A 14,027-nucleotide genomic window follows, 5' to 3' on the forward strand; every position below is an offset into this window, starting at 1 on the left:
TTACTCGTCCTTCAGATAGATGATGAAGGACACCATATAGTAGCCAGCTTACTCGTCCTTCAGGTAGATGATGAAGGACACCATATAGTAGCCAGCTTACTCGTCCTTCAGGTAGATGATGAAGGACACCTGATAGTAGCTAGCTTACTTTGAAATGTATGATTATTAAGAAAACTTAAACAGCATACTGGGAAATTTAAACATAGAAAATAGGAATTTACTTGTTCTATTGGTTTAATTAAAAATGATCATTGCCGATGTTGAATAATGTTCAAAAGGATATGAAATTTCTCTGATTACTCAGAACCCATTAGTACTGAATAAAAAAGATTGTTTGCATTTGAAGTGGGTTTGTAGGTTGAAGAGTATCATCACAGTCTAAAAGGTTGACCTAGTCTTACCTACGTGATGCCTGTCCTCCCCCGCCCTGCATCACTTTACAGGTAATCTGTGAAGATCAATATTCTCTCTACTCACACTCGGCCTTAAAGTGCTCCGTGATGCACTCACACACACCACTTCTGTATAACATTGCCAGAATAATTGCTATATACAGATTACATTTCTACAGGTAATTAGCAAAAGTTCACAAATGCAGACGAGTATGTCAATGCTAATATAGAAAATTTTACAATACATCAAAAAATAAAGAATTTGACTTTAGACATTCGAATCGCATTTCATGTTCATATTTGAGAAAATCAATATACTTTTATAAAATACAATTATATCACTAAATATAGCAATCACTCATGTAAATATTTACAACCTTGGAACCATTTAATGTATATCAATTCACATAGTCTCTACGTCATTATTATCAACCATACACTAGAGAATAATATATGGTAACCAACATCCATTACAACCTGTACTTATACAACTCTCGTGTTAACAAGAACTGTGGCAACTTCTGCAGGATATGTCTCTCTAATGTACGGCTCTTATTACATAGCATCTCCTTTTATGGATATCTAGAATGCCACGGAGTTATTTTAAGCAAATAAGTTAGAACTTCTCTGAGTATCAAAAACAGGTTTCTACATGTTGTGGTCTCTACTACCAATGTCTTTCTAACTGTCAAATGAACTACAAGAGAATTTGAAATGATTCCGTGAATTTCAGTTCATGGTAATAATTATCTAAATGAAGACTATTTTGGCATTAAACAAAAGTTTGACAAGAACATTATGCATTACCTATCTTCATTAAACTTATTCAATAGGATAAAATATTGTGTGATTTTGTTGAAAGTAATTGCAGAACAGTTTTGGTCATTTCTGATACTCAGTCCACCCTGAGTAAAAGAAACATTGAATATATATACATATATATGTAACCCTCATTACAATGAGCCAGATTTAACCTGTAAACTTTCTATGAAATCTGTGACAAACAAGAAAAGCAACACCCCAAGGTCAATCACATTACAGAATCAGTTATTTTTGTATCCTGTTTTGTTAAAGACACCTTCTTGTAATGAAATTCCTCAATCCAGTCCAAAGCAGAGGTCATTTAACTCAATACTGACCACAAAAACTGATTTACAGCATTACTAATAATAGCAATTTCACATAAATCTATTTATATCAAGCAACAAAAAAAAACTATTGAGAGAGAAATTCTTTTAAGAATAATGAATTAATGGCACTTGGTACAGTCACCCTGTTATCCTTGTAAACATTGACCAAGCTGATGACAGGAAGTCTTGAAGGTGTACAAGTAATTGACTTCCGTAGTAGTAATGGAGAGTCACAGAACAAAGCCTATCAACTTACTGTACCTTCTATAGCAGTGTTTCTGATCTGGAATTTCTTAGTTTTAACTGATATCACATTGATGATACAGATACGACCATTTTTATTTGGCAAAATGAAATCGTTTAGGAATAAGCCCTCTGTCATATATCACCTGTCTGCCCACATTTATTTACATTTTCAGAAGAAATACCACAAAAATATCTGTATTATATCTTTTTGATCACTCTTGTTTAGAATTTGGACACAATGTTGACCCTGTGGTTTATTACATGATAATTAAGGTAGATGTCAACGTTATAGTTTATACTAGTAATATCTGCATATCTATTAAGAAATGAATTAAGATATATAAGTAAAAATATACATACTACAACATACCAATTCAGATTATCAGAATTCATTTTAAGCATAATATATTACCATTTATAGGTATAAAAGTCATGATTGAAATATTTATTAAATATTAAGAGTCCAAAGAGGGGAGACCTGCAAGCTTCATCAGCATTTCATTGGGGTAATTAAAGTACTGTTATGTCCTAATTCTAAATATTGTATGGTCTTAATTAATCACTTGTGTAACTTGTAGCCTGATAATGTAGGATAAGTTCTCAGAATCTATGACAGAGATCTAACAACTGATCTAAAAAGAAGCTAAGAAGATTTTGAGAGCCTGTCACTGCCCCCACATGTAGTCTGACACATTGTGTATAACACAATTTACACTGAGGCTATTCAGGGTATTTATTTCTTACTACCACTATCTCTGCAGCATTAAGCAGCATATACCTTGAATTCTGAGGGTCTGTATTTATCTATGACATACATATGTCTGTGTCATATTGTAGACAAAACAGTGTGGGTGGAATACATAATCACCAGCTTTAATTTGTCTGGCATACATCCCATAATAGTGAGACAAATTGTCAATTTCCTCATACCAATGTCCTATATAAAACAGAAGGAAGCCTTATATATCACAATATGATAGGACCAGGACAGTGTGGAAGCTGTAACAACATCATAAGTAGTCATCAGGTCTGTCTAACTCATCATCAACAATGCTGATGGCTTTCCTTGTTAATATTTCATGTCTTTATATTTCATACAAGTGAAGGTTTCTCTCACCATTGTATCTATACATACATATTCCACTTGGATTGTACTTTCTAAACCTGGAACACATCTATTACCCCAGCTCTGTCATAAAATATCCTTCTTTTAACAAAAAATATGAGCATGTTAAACAACAGGTTTAATAGAAATTGATAAGAATCAGTTTTTGAATTTATGTAAACTGTATTTCAAATGAACAGCCTTTCTATTATCTGAAATTCAATCTACAGGAAAACCCATACATTTTACTGTTCTGTTCTGCTTTTTGCTTTCACACCAGTAATAATGATTGACTGAAACAGAATTAAAGTACGCTGTATTGTATTTGGAAACTTTTAGTGCATCAGTATATCTCGGGCGTTTATTTCAGAATAAAAATATCGTTCAAAAGATGGTTATATAATTTCAATGAAAAGTTCTAGTTGACTATTAAAATATTAAAAACATCTCATATTACTGCATCTAATAGGGAATTCTCTTTTGCTGCCATTTTGTTAAGTTTTCTAATATCAGAGAAAGGGACAATCTGATTGGTCAATAATTGTTGACCTAATTAATATTGTTTAAAGCAACAAAAGGTCACTTGGACAACTCAGTGGTTACAACAGGGCTCTTCAGATTTTCAAGTTGGTACAAAGTGAAATGAAAGATATAACTTTAATTGGATTTCTAATTTGTTATCAAAAATTGAACATATTACATGAGCAGAAATATCTGTTAGAGAAGTGATACTTTAATGGTGCTGTTGCTATGACTTGGTAAAGTTGTTCAACAGATAATTAATTATACAAGAAGTAGGGAATACTGATATTATGCCCTAGTAAAGGTGCTATACAGACACACAGACAGACAAGGAGTCAGATATACTGTTGACTTGGTAAACATATTTTTCTGACACAGACAGGCAAGAAGTAGGAGCTAGTTACTCAGTGTTGCTTGGCCCTGGTAAAAGATGTTGCACAGACTGACAAACTGACATGGAGTAAGAAAATTGAAGACAAATAGAACAGACAGAGTAGAATATACTGCTGCTAAGCCTTGGTAAAGGTATTCATCATCACACAAAATTTGATAGACTGGTAAATGGGATGCAGTCGCCTGCCATCCCCATAATCTCTTACTATATCAATGTCTTGGATTAAAAGAACAAAGCCATGACCTTGACCATCTAGTCCTCCATTAAGGTGAAAAGATGTACACTTAGGCGTGAGGTTTATACATACAATATTTGTGGTGAACGCCATGACTGTCTGTGTTCAATATTCCTTTTGTCTTGTTGTAAAACAAATGTTGTGTTTTCAGTCCTCACTTCAGCTTTGTTCTGTGTCACAAAGTGTTTGTAAGAGATATTTGATGACCCACTAATGTATGTAAAATTGATGATGTTACACCTCGACTTTTTACTGGCAGAGATTTATTTTCAAAAGAGAGGCTGATGATTGACCTGTCAATTCCATGTCTTGCTTTTATATCAATTATCTTCTACTCATTCCTGTATATTGTACTATAAGCTTAATGTACATTACGGTCACTGATCTGGAACAAACACTTTGTCGACATTGATGACAGACTCCGGTAGGTATTTAATGAAGTGTGTTTTTCCTGGTAATTAAGCAGACGGACGTTCATTATGATCTGTCATCAAGTCACACACCGTATTTGTCCCGTTGTGTGTTGCTGAAGTAGCAATGGACACACCACAGAATCAGTTCTCACACAATACATGAGTACACATAATGTGTCCGCTAGCACTGGAGAGTTCCAATCAATACAGTTCTTATCCTGATCCTGATGACACATTTGATTGAGCTGCGACAGTCCAATCCTATGACCCCACAAGTAAATAGTGTAATTCTAATTACACACTCAGCCACAGTGTAATTATTTATCTGCCCATTTAAACATGTTGTTACAATGATTTGATTGTCATTAAACAATTCGACCTAAGCCCTTTCTAGAGATTTCTACACTACCAATCACACAATCTGTATAAGCATAGCTTCATCATAGTTATATAATGGCTGTGAACACTACAATATATCAGTTGTGCCTTGAGTAAACTGCTACTAATACCCTACCTCCTTCTTTCTCCATCCATCAATCCTTGCTCAAACCCCATCCCTTCTCAGCAATGTCTACAATCTTATATTCCTAACCCAGAGACTCCAGGCCTAAATAAAATGTTTCCACCTGTAACAGTTGTACCAATCAACCCAATCTAAACATCAATTGTTAATCTATGATAAGTGCAGCATTTTGTGGCTCAATCTTGAGAAGAAGGACAGAAAAACGTTACAAAGGACAGGGTGATGGACAGCCATACTAATCAAATGATTTGTGTGTTTTTAAAGTTATGAGGTAGAAATCCAAGGTCAACCATTGCCACATTTTCTGTCTCCTGTTACAAAAATTGAAATAAAACTTGTTTTTAAAACCAAGACTGATTGCTTCCAAACATTGGTCAAAGCAAGAATTGGGAAATGTCAGCCTGCCAGACAAGGATTTGGCCTTGAGACCTGCCAGCTCAAGATGTAAATTTCCTGACCAATTGAGTTACCTGCATGGCTTTTGGCTCGTAGAAAGCTGTCACTGTCTTGCTAAGCCAATTTCACCTGTGATGTCACATTTAGTGAGATACAGGGTAAAACTGTAAATGGTTGAAGAAGTCATTCACTTCATCACCACACAGACGTTTCTAGGTCAATATCATCAGCAATGTATTTGAGAAACTGATAAAAATTATTATTACAATATCATGATTTTCTTAAAAGTGCTGATCATTACAGGACAGCAGGTTCAATATGTCTGTGTATACAATGAATATAAGTTGATAAAATGCAAATACATCAGCAGCTGTTAAAGACAAACTGAAATTCTATCATATGAAAGAAACAACAATATTTGAGCATTTTTGAAAACTTCACTACACACACTGAAGTTTCAACCTGACTGAGCTCGTGTGGCATAGAAGTTCATTTTTCTTTTTTATATTTTTTTTAAGAAAAACTAAAAAAACAATTGCTTTTAATTAAGATGCACAAAAACAAATAAAGTTCTGGCACCCTCAAGGCCTCAGCACTGATTAAAGCAATATATCAATGACAGACTCCCAACAAAAACTTTCCTATAATAAGACAACAAGAGATGGTAACAATGTGTTAACACACCCATTTTACACCTGTAAATGACAGTCTATATCCATGTAGCATTCGTCTGAGGCCAATATTCAGCATGAACTGTTGTAAGATGTGTAAGTACTAATAAGTCACTGCCATATGGTAAGAAACAATAAAAATATCTACCGTAATGGCTCGGCAGTAACATTTGGAAGTTCTCCATATTGATCCCATTAGTGTGTTTACCCTCAGAGAACACAGTCATAAAGTAGACCAAGCAACTGCGTCATTCTTTACTGCAACTTGATGAACAGGACCGACATTAGTACAACCTCTTGTATATTAATATCATACCTTACCAACTCCTTAACATCATCTTTAGTCCTTATAGTTTCCTGAGAATTACAGATGTAAAAAAAATTGTTTGAGAATATCAAAATTGATACCAAATAACACTCGTACACATACTCCTTCCAAATAACCAAAAAGCAATATTTTATGGACATATACAAATCCAGAATGTAAAAAGCAACATATTTCTTTAATGAATCTACCTCCTGAACTAAGGTAGGGGGGGGTGAAGATTTATGAAGTGTTATAAAGTCACCTCCAAAGTTGTACATACAGAGAGTAAGAGTGGGTTGAACATTTAATCATACAAACAGATGTGTAAACGGTGCATTATGAAGTGAAGAGTGCTTCAATGATTGACAGTTCCAACCGTTCAGTATTTTGTACAATAACAGACTATTTACATAAATTGCTGTTTACAACAAGCTGTACATCTTCAACAGAAACATGTGTTTTTTTCTCCATCTGTCATTCTTTTAAAAATGAAGTAATTCTCTCACTTTTGCCTTCAGCTAGTGTCAAATGTTTGAAAAAGTGTGATCATTGTTAATCTTGTTAATTTAAATGCTTCAAGCAGAACACTTGTAACAATTTTAACAGTGGAAACAATGAAATGACTCTCTATTTAACCATACTATTCAGAGACATCAAACTTATTCATCAACATCAATGGTTTCAATTCCATGACAAAGCACACATCATTAAACATAGCTCTCATTGGCTTCAAACTTATGATGCAGCACACATCATTGAAACACCCTCATTGGCTTCAAACTTATGATACAAAACTCATCATTGAAACACCCTCATTGGTGCCAAACTTATGATACAGCACTCATCATTGAAACACCCTCATTGGTGCCAAACTTATGATACAAAACTCATAATTGAAACACCCTCATTGGTGCCAAACTTATGATACAAAACTCATCATTGAAACATCCTCATTGGTTTCAAACTTATGATACAAAACTCATCATTGAAACACCCTCATTGGTGCCAAACTTATGATACAAAACTCATCATTGAAACATCCTCATTGGTGCCAAACTTATGATACAAAACTCATCATTGAAACATCCTCATTGGTGCCAAACTTATGATACAAAACTCATCATTGAAACATCCTCATTGGTGCCAAACTTATGATACAAAACTCATCATTGAAACACCCTCATTGGTGCCAAACGTATGATACAGCACTCATCATTGAAACACCCCCATTGGTGCCAAACATGTGATACAACATTCATCATTGAAACATCCTCATTGGTTTCAAACTTATGATACAAAACTCATCATTGAAACACCCTCATTGGTGCCAAACTTATGATACAAAACTCATCATTGAAACACCCTCATTGGTGCCAAACTGATATGATACATTGAAACACTCATCATTGAAACACCCTCATTGGTGCCAAACTTATGATACAAAACTCATCATTGAAACACTCATCATTGATACAAAACTCATCATTCATTGGTGCCAAACTTATGATACAGCTTTAATCCTTTAAATTCGCTATTGGTGCCAAACTTGTGATACAGATCTCATCATTGAAACACCCTCATTGGTGCCAAACTTGTGATACAACATTGAAACATCATTGGTGCCAAACGTATGATACAGCACTCATCATTGAAACACCCTCATTGGTGCCAAACTTATGATACAAAACTCATCATTGAAACACCCTCATTGGTGCCAAACTTATGATACAAAACTCATCATTGAAACACCCTCATTGGTGCCAAACTTATGATACAGCACTCATCATTGAAACACCCTCATTGGTGCCAAACTTATGATACAAACACTCATCATTGAAACACCCTCATTGGTGCCAAATTGAAACTCATCATTGAAACACCCTCATTGGTGATACAAAACTCATCAAACATTGGTGCCAAATGATACAAAACTCATCATTGAAACACCCTCATTGGTGCCAAACTTATGATAGCAATACTCATCATTGAAACACATACACTCATCATTGAAACACCCTCATTGGTGCCAAACGTGTGATACAGCACTCATCATTGAAACACCCTCATTGGTGTGATATAGCACTCATCATTGAAACACCCTCATTGGTGCCAAACTTATGATACAAAACTCATCATTGAAACACCCTCATTGGTGCCAAACTTATGATACAAAACTCATCATTGAAACACCCTCATTGGTGCCAAACTTATGATACAACATTCATCATTGAAACACCCTCATTGGTGCCAAACTTATGATACAAAACTCATCATTGAAACACCCTCATTGGTGCCAAACTTATGATACATCACTCATCATTGAAACACCCTCATTGGTGCCAAACTTATGATACAAAACTCATCATTGAAACACCCTCATTGGTGCCAAACTTATGATACAGCACTCATCATTGAAACACCCTCATTGGTGCCAAACTTATGATACAAAACTCATCATTGAAACACCCTCATTGGTGCCAAACTTATGATACAAAACTCATCATTGAAACACCCTCATTGGTGCCAAACTTATGATACAGCACTCATCATTGAAACACCCTCATTGGTGCCAAACTTATGATACAGCACTCATCATTGAAACACCCTCATTGGTGCCAAACTTATGATACAAAACTCATCATTGAAACACCCTCATTGGTGCCAAACTTATGATACAAAACTCATCACCCTCATTGATACAAACTCATCATTGAAACACCCTCATTGGTGCCAAACTTATGATACAGCACTCATCATTCATCATTGAAACACTCATCATTGAAACATTGGCACTACAGCAAACTTGTGATACAGCAATACTCATCATTTGCCAAACAAACAAACTCATCTTATGCCAAACTTGTGATACAACAATCATCATTGAAACACCCTCATTGGTGCCAAACCAAACTTGTGATATACAGCACTCATCATTGAAACACCCTCATTGGTGCCAAACTTGTGATACAAATCTCATCATTGAAACACCCTCATTGGTGCCAAACTTATGATACAAATCTCATCATTGAAACACCCTCATTGGTGCCAAACTTGTGATACAGCACTCATCATTGAAACACCCTCATTGGTGCCAAACTTATGATACAACATTCATCATTGAAACACCCTCATTGGTGCCAAACTTATGCTACAAAACTCATCATTGAAACATCCTCATTGGTGCCAAACTTATGATACAAATCTCATCATTGAAATACCCTCATTGGTGCCAAACTTATGATACAGCACTCATCATTGAAACACCCTCATTGGTGCCAAACTTATGATACAAAACTCATCATTGAAACACCCTCATTGGTGCCAAACTTATGATACAAAACTCATCATTGAAACACCCTCATTGGTGCCAAACTTATGATACAAAACTCATCATTGAAACACCCTCATTGGTGCCAAACTTATGATACAAAACTCATCATTGAAACATCCTCATTGGTTTCAAACTTATGATACAAAACTCATCATTGAAACACCCTCATTGGTGCCAAACTTATGATACAAAACTCATCATTGAAACACCCTCATTGGTGCCAAACTTATGATATAGCACTCATCATTGAAACACACTCATTGGTGCCAAACGTATGATACAGCACTCATCATTGAAACACCCTCATTGGTGCCAAACTTGTGATACAAATCTCATCATTGAAACACCCTCATTGGTGCCAAACATGTGATACAACATTCATCATTGAAACACCCTCATTGGTTTCAAACTTATGATACAGCACTCATCATTGAAACACCCTCATTGGTGCTAAACTTATGATACAGCAATAAACATTAAAATGCCCTCATTGGTGCCAAACTTGTGATACAAATCTCATCATTGAAACACCCTCATTGGTGCCAAACTTGTGATACAACATTCATCATTGAAACACACTCATTGGTTTCAAACGTATGATACAGCACTCATCATTGAAACACCCTCATTGGTGCCAAACTTGTGATACAAAACTCATCATTGAAACACCCTCATTGGCTTCAAACTTATGCTACAGCACTCCTCATTGAAACACCCTCATTGGTGCCAAACTTGTGATACAGCACTCATCATTGAAACACCCTCATTGGTGCCAAACTTGTGATACAAATCTCATCATTGAAACACCCTCATTGGTGCCAAACTTATGATACAAAACTCATCATTGAAACACCCTCATTGGTGCCAAACTTGTGATACAAATCTCATCATTGAAACACCCTCATTGGTGCCAAACTTATGATACAGCACTCATCACTGAAACACCCTCATTGGCTTCAAACTTATGATACAAAACTCATCATTGAAACACCCTCATTGGTGCCAAACTTATGATACAAAACTCATCATTTAAATGCCCTCATTGGTGCCAAACTTGTGATACAACATTCATCATTGAAACACCCTCATTGGTTTCAAACTTATGATATAGCAATAAACATTAAAATGCCCTCATTGGTGCCAAACTTGTGATATACAACATTCATCATTGAAACACCCTCATTGGTGCCAAACTTGTGATACAAATCTCATCATTGAAACACCCTCATTGGTGCCAAACTTGTGATACAACATTCATCATTGAAACACCCTCATTGGCTTCAAACTTATGATATAGCAATAAACATTAAAATGCCCTCATTGGTGCCAAACTTGTGATACAAATCTCATCATTGAAACACCCTCATTGGTGCCAAACTTGTGATACAAATCTCATCATTGAAACACCCTCATTGGTGCCAAACTTGTGATACAACATTCATCATTGAAACACCCTCATTGGCTTCAAACTTATGATATAGCAATCATCATTGAAATGCCCCCATTGGTGCCAAACGTATGATACAGCACTCATCATTGAAACACCCTCATTGGTGCCAAACTTATGAAACAAAACTCATCATTGAAACACCCTCATTGGTGCCAAACTTGTGATACAACATTCATCATTGAAACACACTCATTGGTGCCAAACTTGTGATACAAAAATCATCATTGAAACACCCTCATTGGTGCCAAACTTATGATACAGCAATCATCATTGAAACACCCTCATTGGTGCCAAACTTATGATACAGCACTCATCATTGAAACACCCTCATTGGTGCCAAACTTATGATACAAATCTCATCACTGAAACACCCTCATTGGTGCCAAACTTGTGATACAAATCTCATCATTGAAACACCCTCATTGGTGCCAAACTTATGATATAGCACTCATCATTGAAACACACTCATTGGTTTCAAACTTATGATACAGCACTCATCATTGAAACACCCTCATTGGCTTCAAACTTGTGATACAAATCTCATCATTGAAACACCCTCATTGGTGCCAAACTTATGATACAAAACTCATCATTGAAACACCCTCATTGGTGCCAAACGTGTGATCATCATTGAAACACCCTCATTGGTGCCAAACTTATGATACAAAACTCATCATTGAAACACCCTCATTGGTGCCAAACTTATGATACAGCACTCATCATTGAAACACCCTCATTGGTGCCAAACTTATGATACAGCACTCATCATTGAAACACCCTCATTGGTGCCAAACTTATGATACAGCACTCATCATTGAAACACCCTCATTGGTGCCAAACTTATGAAACAAAACTCATCATTGAAACACCCTCATTGGTGCCAAACTTATGATACAGCACTCATCATTGAAACACCCTCATTGGTGCCAAACTTTGATGATACATTGAAAACCCTCATTGAAACACCCTCATTGGTGCCAAACTTTATCAAACTTCATTGGTGCCAAACTTATGATACAAAACTCATCATTGAAACATTGAAACACCCTCATTGGTGCCAAACTTATGATACAAAACTCCTCATTGAAACACCCTCATTGGTGCCAAACGTATGATATAGCAATAAACATTAAAATGCCCTCATTGGTGCCAAACTTGTGATACAAATCTCATCATTGAAACACCCTCATTGGTGCCAAACTTGTGATACAACATTCATCATTGAAACACACTCATTGGTTTCAAACTTATGATACAGCACTCATCATTGAAACACCCTCATTGGTGCCAAACTTATGATACAAATCTCATCATTGAAACACCCTCATTGGTGCCAAACTTATGATACAGCACTCATCATTGAAATACCCTCATTGGTGCCAAACTTATGATGATACAGCAACATTCATCATTGAAACACCCTCATTGGTGCCAAACTTGTGATACAAATCTCATCATTGAAACACCCTCATTGGTGCCAAACTTGTGATACAACATTCATCATTGAAACACCCTCATTGGCTTCAAACTTATGATATAGCAATAAACATTAAAATGCCCTCATTGGTGCCAAATGTATGATACAGCACTCATCATTGAAACACCCTCATTGGTGCCAAACTTATGATACAAATCTCATCATTGAAACACCCTCATTGGTGCCAAACTTATGATACAGCAATCATCATTGAAACACCCTCATTGGTGACAAACTTATGATACAGCACTCATCATTGAAACACTCTCTTTGGTGCCAAACGTATGATACAGATCTCATCATTGAAACACCCTCATTGGTGCCAAACTTGTGATACAAACATACAGCACTCATCATTGAAACACCCTCATTGGTGCCAAACTTGTGATACAACACTCATCATTGAAACACCCTCATTGGTGCCAAACTTATGATACAAAACTCATCATTGAAACACCCTCATTGGTGCCAAACTTGTGATACAAAACTCATCATTGAAACACCCTCATTGGTGCCAAACTTGTGATACAACATTCATCATTGAAACACCCTCATTGGTGCCAAACTTATGATACAAATCTCATCATTGAAACACCCTCATTGGTGCCAAACTTGTGATACAGCACTCATCATTGAAACACCCTCATTGGTGCCAAACTTGTGATACAAAACTCATCATTGAAACACCCTCATTGGTGCCAAATCTTATGATACACATCTCATCATTGAAACACCCTCATTGGTGCCAAACTTGTGATACAAAACTCATGATCATCTCATCATTGAAACACCCTCATTGGTGCCAAACTTATGATACAGCACTCATCATTGAAACACCCTCATTGGTGCCAAACTTGTGATACAGCACTCATCATTGAAACACCCTCATTGGTGCCAAACTTGTGATACAAAACTCATCATTGAAACACCCTCATTGGTGCCAAACTTGTGATACAGCACTCATCATTGAAACACCCTCATTGGTGCCAAACTTATGATACAGCACTCATCATTGAAACACCCTCATTGGTGCCAAACTTATGCTAACACTTCATTGAAACACCCTCATTGGTGCCAAACTTATGATACAAAACTCATCATTGAAACACCCTCATTGGTGCCAAACGTGTGATACAGCACTCATCATTGAAACACCCTCATTGGTGCCAAACTTATGATACAAAACTCCTCATTGAAACACCCTCATTGGTGCCAAACTTATGATATAGCAGTCATCATTGAAATGCCCTCATTGGTGCCAAATGTATGATACAGCACTCATCATTGAAACACCCTCATTGGTGCCAAACTTATGATACATTGAAACACCCTCACTCATCATTGAAACACCCTCATTGGTGCCAAACTTGTGATACAAATCTCATCATTGAAACACCCTCATTGGTGCCAAACTTATGATACAAAACTCATCATT

The sequence above is a fragment of the Ylistrum balloti genome, unplaced genomic scaffold (genome assembly GCF_031769215.1).
Source record: "Ylistrum balloti isolate Yb309-2 unplaced genomic scaffold, AGI_CSIRO_Ybal_v1 Utg369928, whole genome shotgun sequence".
In the NCBI taxonomy this organism is placed as follows: Eukaryota; Metazoa; Mollusca; class Bivalvia; order Pectinida; family Pectinidae; genus Ylistrum; species Ylistrum balloti.